The following is a 7,602-nucleotide window of genomic DNA, read 5'->3' as shown; positions in this document are numbered from 1 at the left end:
GCACACTTTTTCTTTCTGTAAGAAACAGGTGCCTTTGCACTAGTGTGTGTTCAAATTGAACAGAGCGAGGCAGTCTGTTTCGTCAGGCAGTTCATTCCTCAAGGTATTGTTTTGACCCATTAGATTTAGCGTTCTTGTAATAGAAAGCTTGAGCCAGCTGCCAGTGCCTCTACCATACACTTGTCAACCAATTGGCATTCTGTGCTCCTACACTATTAATATGCTGATCCTATTTGCACTTGTATGCTTGTAAATTGTCCGGGTGAGTGCAAGATGAAATACATGGAATGTCTTTCCTTATCAGCAATATTAAGTTAGAAAAAAATTCAATAGGATTTAGTTCCTTAATACTTAATCCCATATGAAAACATAAATTGTATTTAAAAATTCTATGCCAAAGACCCGGAACAGTCCATCAAACTGAACTTACAAGCTACCATTATGATAACCTTTAAGTTGTGGATCACTTTTGTAGCACTCATTTTGTAATTATAACCCTGCAAGTGTATGCCAGCAAATAATTGGGTGAGATTGCAAGTGCTATTTCTCAGGTCCAGAGATTTTCTTTTCAAACTTTGGAATTTAAATCCCTTGACAGTTCCATTGATCCCATATTTATTTATATTCATGTATGCTTCTGTCAATCCTAAAGTGATAATTGCCCTTGTCCTTAAGGTGTACTTAGTCCTCTCTAAAATGGTACCCTGCTTCTCCAAATGGCTCCGGAACTTGTTACACATTGAATGGCTGAAGTCCACACGCTGTGTTTTGGATATCCCCTGAATGAATATTGGATCTGTTTGAAAGCAACTTCACTCTCACGTGTGCAGCTGTCTCCACAAGCTGCCCTCCTGCATCCTCGGCGATTGTTGAGAGTGCTGGGGGCTTCTAGAATGGGGACTGCAGCATCATTTTGGATATGGCATGGAGCCCTGCCATTGTCGAGATGATGCAGCCCTGTGACTCCAGCTGCATGGGTTAGTGCATCAAGTAAACTGCATAAATGACAGAGCAACTACAGAAACATGACCAGTTGTAGTATGGAGAAAGTGAGGACTGCAGATGCTGGAGATCAGAGCTGAAAATGTATTGCTGGAAAAGCGCAGCAGGTCAGGCAGCATCCAAGGAGCAGGAGAATCGACATTTCGATCATGAGCCCTTCTTTCAGGAAGAAGGGCTCACGCCCGAAACGTCTATCCTCCTGCTCCTTGGATGCTGCCTGACCTGTGCTTTTCCAGCAACACATTTTCAGCAGTTGTAGTATGGGGAACTAGGCCAGAGCTTCAAATCATGAAGAACCAGAATCCAAATTAGACAATTCATGCCTAACCTATTCCTGCAAATCAAATTTGTTAGTCTGCATTGGCTAAACTCCATAAAGCTTTAGAGCCACTAGATGGAGCACTAGACAATCAAAAGGTATTCTTCATGCTTGATGCCATTTGTGTCACTTGTCAAACCCATTGTATTGGTAACTGGTGTTACGACAAACATTTTTTTTGCATGCATTATTATTTATTGAAGGCTCAACAGTTTATTATGTATTTAGAACATCTGGGTAATCCAAGATTGAGGAGAGGAAAAATATTGTGGCTGTAAGAGGTGCTCCTTTTTTTTTGAGGTATTTTAGGTGTTAGAGGTGATTCCCTTGAATTCCAGGAGCACCCGTTACTGTTTTATACTGTTGCATTGTTTTGGAGCTTTGGAGAATAAAAAAGTCAAAACAACAGTATATTTAAAAGGGAGAAGGACAAACAAGGCAACACATGATCAGTGAAGGAGAGAAAGAGAAAGAAACCTGTACTGCTAACTGACACACCAGTGAATATGCGCAGTTACTGTCTTTGCTGTTTGAAGTCTTGTACCTCTGACCAGCAGAGTGCCTGTCTGAAAACTTAACAAACAGTGAAATTTGCAACTGGTCTTGGAGGAACAGATTACAGATTACATTACAGTGTGGAAACAGGTCCTTCAGCCCAACAAGTCCACACCGACCCGCCGAAGCGCAACCCACCCATACCCCTACATTTGCTCCGTACTTAACACTACGGGCAATTTAGCATGGCCAATTCACCTGACCTGCACATCTTTAGACTGTGGGAGGAAACCGGAGCACCCGGAGGAAACCCACACAGACACGGGGAGAACGTGCAAACTCCACACAGTCTGTCGCCTGAGGCGGGAATTGAATCCGGGTCTCCGGCGCTGTGAGGCAGCAGTGCTAACCACTGTGCCACCGTGCCGAACCTGTGTGGGAGAGCTCACAGCACAGGAACAGATAAGTGCATACTTCTTAATGTGTAACCTTGCTTATAAGTCTACAGTAGTAAGTAGAGTGGGTTCTTTCTTGATACATGTTTTATTGAAATCTCGATTAAATTTTAAAAAATATAAACAAAAGCACTAAATTAGCCTGGAGCACTTTGTTTCAAGCAAAATGACTGCTATTTTCTGGGTCTATAGATTGTGAAGGAGCAACGATGGCCTTTTGTAGAGTGATATGTTCTTGTCAGATGTGAGTGGTTAGGGAGAGTTTGTGTTCTTCAGCATTATAGCTGCAGAAAGTGTCCTTTGTTGCAAATCCTATCAGATCAAATGGATCGGTTGGAACAACAGTTAGAAACAATGAGGAATTTACAAGAGCCAAAGGTTGTGATGTATGGCAGTTCTTGGAATAGAGAAAAGCTGCAGATACAGTCCAAGAGATGGGTTAACCCCGGAAGAGGTAGGCAAGTAGTGCAGGAGTCTTCTGTGGCTATCCCCATTTTCAAACAAGTATGCTGTTTAGAAAATGTAGGGGGTGATGGACTCTTGGGGGGAATGTAGTGCACACAGCCAAGTTTCTTGTATCGAGACAGGACCTAATGTAATAGGGTTCCAAGTGATCAATTGTGATGGGAACTCTCTAGTCAGAGGCACAAACAGACATTTCTGTGGCCAGCAGCGAAAAATCAGAATGGTGGGTTGCCTCCCTGGTGCCAGGATCAAGGAGCCTCAGAGAGGGTGCAGAATGTTCTCAAAAGGGAGCGGGACCAACAGGAGGTCTTTGTACACATTTGGAACCAATGACACAGGTAGGGAAAAGGATGAGATTCTGAAGGGAGAATGTAGAAAGTTAGGCAGGAATTTAAAAAGGAGGTCCTTGAGGGTAGTAATATTTGGATTACTAAGCAAAAGTGAGGATTGCAGATGCTGGAAATCAGAATCTAGATTACAGTGGTGCTGGAAAAGCACAGCAGGTCAGGCAGCATCCAAGGAGCAGGAAAATCGACATTGTGGGCAAAAGCCCTTCATCAGGAGGATTTGGATTACGCCTGGTGCTACAACCACAACCTAGCGAGGGGAGGATTACGAGGGTAGAAGAGATGAATGTGTGGCTGAAGAGCTGGTACATGGGAGAAGGGCTCACATTTTTGGATCATTGGAATCTCTTCTGACGTAGAAGTGACCTGTACAAGAAGGACGGATTGCACCTGAACTGAAAGGGGACTAACATACTGACAGGGAGATTTGCTAGTGGCTCAGGAGGATTTAAGTTAGTAAGGTGGGTGGGGGGGATCCCAGGGAAATAGCAAGAGAGGAGATCAATCTGAGACGATTACAGTTGGGAAAAGGAGCAAGTCAAACAGAGCAGGCAGGGACAAAGCAGAGAACAAGGTAGCACTGATTAAACTGCATTTATTTTGATGCAACAGGGGAGGCAGATGAACTCAGGGCATGATTAGGAACATGGGACTGGGATATCATAGCAATTATGGAAATGTGGCTCAGGGATGGACAGGACTGACAGCTTAATGTTCCAGGATACAATTGTAGGAAAGTTAGAAATGGGGGCGATGGGGACAAAAGAGGGAGAGTGGCATTTTTGATAAGGGATAGCGTTACAGCTGTACTGAGGGAAGATATTCCTGAGAATACATCCAAGGAAGTTATTTGGGTTGAACTGAGAAATAAGAAAGGGATGATCACCTTGTTGGAATTATATTTTAAAAACCCTAATAGTCAGCAGGAAATTGAGAAACAATTGTAAGGAGATTTCAACTATCTGTAAGAAAAGCAGGTTGGTTATGGTAGGGGATTTTAATTTTCCAAACACAGACACAATAGTGTTAAGGGTTTAAATGGGGAGGAAGTTGTTAAGCGTGTTCAAGAAAATGTTATGATTCAGTATGTGGATGTACCTACTAGAGAAGGTGCAAAACTTGACCTACTCTTGGGAATTAAGGCAGGGCAGGTGACTGAGGTGTCAGTGGGGGAACACTTTGGGACCAGCACCCATAATGCTATTAGTTTTAAAATAGTAATGGAAAAGGATAGACCAGATCTAAAAGTTGAAGTTCTAAATTAGAGGAAGGCTAATTTTGATGGTATTAGGCAAGAACTTTCAAAAGCTGATTGAGAACAGATGTTCGCAGGTAAAGGGATGGCTGGAAAATGGGAAGCCTTCAGAAATGAGATAACTTGAGTTCAGAAACAGTATATTGCTGTTAGGGTGAAAGGGGAAAGCCGGTAGGTGTAGGGAATGCTGGATGACTAGAGAAATTGAAGTCATGGTTAAGAAAAAGAAGGAAATAGATGTAAAGACAGGATAGATCGAGTGAATCCTTAAAGTATGAAGGCCGTACGGGTATACTTAAGAGGGAAATTAGGAGGGCAAAAAGGAGACATGACATAGCTTTTGGAAAATAGTGTTAAGGAGAATCCAAAGGGTTTTATAAATACATTAGGGAGAGAATAGGGTCCCTCAAAGATCAGCAAGGCGGCCTTTGTGTGGAGCCGCAAGAGATGGGTGAGATACTAAATGAGTATTTTGCATCAGTGTTTACTGTGGAGAAGGGCATGGAAGATATAGAATGTAGGGAAACAGATGGTGACATCTTGAAAAATGTCCATATTACAGAGGAGAAGGTGCTGGATGTCTTGAAATGCATAAAAGTGGATAAATCCCCAGAACCCGTTTGGGTGTACCCTAGAACTCTGTGAGTAGGTAGGGAAGGGGTTGCTGGGCCCCTTGCTGAAATATTTGTATCATCGATAGTCACAGGTGAGGTGCCAGAAGATGGAGGTTGGCTAACATGGTACCACTATTTATTAAAAGTGTTAAGGAAAAAGCCAGAGAACTATTGACCAATGAGCCTGACATCGGTGGTGGGCAGGTTATTTGAGGAAATCCTGAGGGACAGGATTTACATGTATTTGGAAAGGCAAGGACTGATTAGGGATTGTGAGCATGGATTTGTGCATGGGAAGTAATGTCTCACGAATTTGATTGAGGTTTTTGAAGAAGTAACAAAGAGAATTGATGAGGGTAGAGCGATGATCATGATTGATATGGACTTCAGTAAGGCGTTCAACAAGGTTCCCCATGGGAGCCTGGTTAGCAGGTTAGATCTCATGGAATACAGGGGGAACTAGCCATTTGGATACAGAACTGGCTCAAAGGTGGAAGACAGAGGGTGGTGTTGGAGGACTTGTACATTTAATGGTAAGGTCCTAGGGAGTGTTGCTGAACAAAGACCTTAGAGTACAGGTTCATAGTTCCTTGAAAGTAGAGTTGCAGGTAGATAGGATAGTGTGAAGGTGTTTGGTATGCTTTCCTTTATTGGTCAGAGCGTTGAGTATTGGAGTTGTGAGGTCATGTAGTGGCTGTACAGGACATTGGTTAGGCCACTTTTGGAATATTACGTGCAATTCTGGTCTTCTTCATATTGGAAGGATGTGTGAAACTTGAAAGGGTTCAGAAAAGATTTACAAGGATGTTGCCAGGGTTGGAGGATTTGAGCTATAGGGAGATGCTGAACAGGCTGGGGCTGTTTTCCCTGGAGCATCAGAGGCTGAGGGGTGACCTTATAGAAGTTTATAAAATCCTGACGGGCTTGGATAGGATAAATAGGTAAAGTCTTTTCCCTCAGCTGGGGAAATCCAGAACTAGAGGGCATGGGTTTAGGGTGAGAGGGGAAAGATATAAAAGAGACCTAAGGGGCAACTTTTTCATGCAGAAGGTGGTACATGTATGGAATGAGCTGCCAGAGGAAGTGGTAGAGGTTGGTACAATTGCAGCATTTAAAAGGCATTTGGATGGGTAAATGAATAGGAAGGGTTCGGAGGGATATGGGGCACATGCTGGCAAATGGGACTGGATTAGGTTAGGATAACTGGTGGGCATGGACGAGTTGGACCGAAGGGTCTGTTTCCGTGCTGTGCATCTCTGTGAATCTAAGTCTTGCTGCAACTGTGCAAGGTGCTGGTGAGAGCACACCTAGAATACATAGTGGTTTTGGTCGCCTTATTTAAGGAAAGATGGCATTTCATTGGAGGCAGTTCAGAGAAGGTTCACTCAGACAATCCCTGGTATAGAGGGATTGTCTGATGAGCAAAGGCTAAACAAGGACTCTATTCACTGGAGTTTAGAAGAATTGAAATATTAGATTCTTGAGGGGCTTGACAGTGTAAATACTGAGAAGATGTTTCTCTTCATCGGACAGTCTAGGACCAGAGGGCATAGCCTCAGAGTGAAGTGGTGCTAATTAAAGGCTGAGATGAAGAGGAATTTCTTCTCTGAGGGTTGCAAGCCTTTGAAACTCCTTGCCATATAAAGCTGGGGACCGAATCCTTGTGTATATTTAAGGCTGAGATAGATTCTTGTTCAGTAGGGGAATTGAGGGTGATGGGGAAAGCGCAGGAAAGTGGTTATGAGGAATGTCGGATTAGCTATGATCCAATTGAACGGTGGAGTAGGCTTGAGGGACCAAACGGCCTATACCTGTTCCAATTTATCATGGTATATTTTGTAAATTATGTTCCCTTTCCTCTCTCAAAGAGTTGCACAACTTTAGAAGTTCCTCAGAAAGAGATGGAGGCTGAGACAATATTTTTAAGGCAGATGTAGTTAAATGAATCAGGGAATTCAAAGGTTATTGGGGAATGCGCAATTCAAGGGGATCAGTGATGGTTTTATTAAATTGAAGAGCAAGCTTGAGGGGTTGAATAGTCACTCTATTCTCTTATTTTGTATGTTCATAAGATGCACATATTAAAAAATTATATTTGGGCATAAGACCTTCAGGGATCTATTGTGTTTGTCACTAGTATCAATCTGATGTTATGGACTTTTCTAAATGCAAAGTCTCCCAACTACACAATGATGCTAATTATGTTGTTGGTCTTAGCATAAAGTGTGGTAATGAGCATTATTTGAATTTGGCAATTTGGCAATGTAATAATCAATACCTCCTGCCCCCCCCACCCACACACACACACCATACCACATAGACACAACAATCTTTCTCTACATCAAGTATATCCATCCTTACACAAAATCAGAAATTGTTGAAAAAAGTCAGCAGGCCTGGCTGCATTACATAAAGAGAGCAGAGTTAAAGTTTTGAGTCTTGTGATTGTTCATCTGAACATTGTAGGCCAAAACATGATTTCATAAAGAAGCTGGATACAGTTTGGATTGGGACTAGAGTGATCAAAACATATGGGGGGAAAAGCAGGAATAGGCTATTGAAGTGGATCACGAACCATGATCATCATGAATGGTAGAGCAGGTTTGAAGGGCTGAATTGCCTACTGTTCTTTTTTCTGTTTTTTTTTATA

Source organism: Chiloscyllium plagiosum, unplaced genomic scaffold, assembly GCF_037043375.1.
Source record: "Chiloscyllium plagiosum isolate Xiang-an unplaced genomic scaffold, Cpla_swu_hap1 HiC_scaffold_11, whole genome shotgun sequence".
In the NCBI taxonomy this organism is placed as follows: domain Eukaryota; kingdom Metazoa; phylum Chordata; class Chondrichthyes; order Orectolobiformes; family Hemiscylliidae; genus Chiloscyllium; species Chiloscyllium plagiosum.
Note: the sequence above shows the minus strand (reverse complement) of the source record.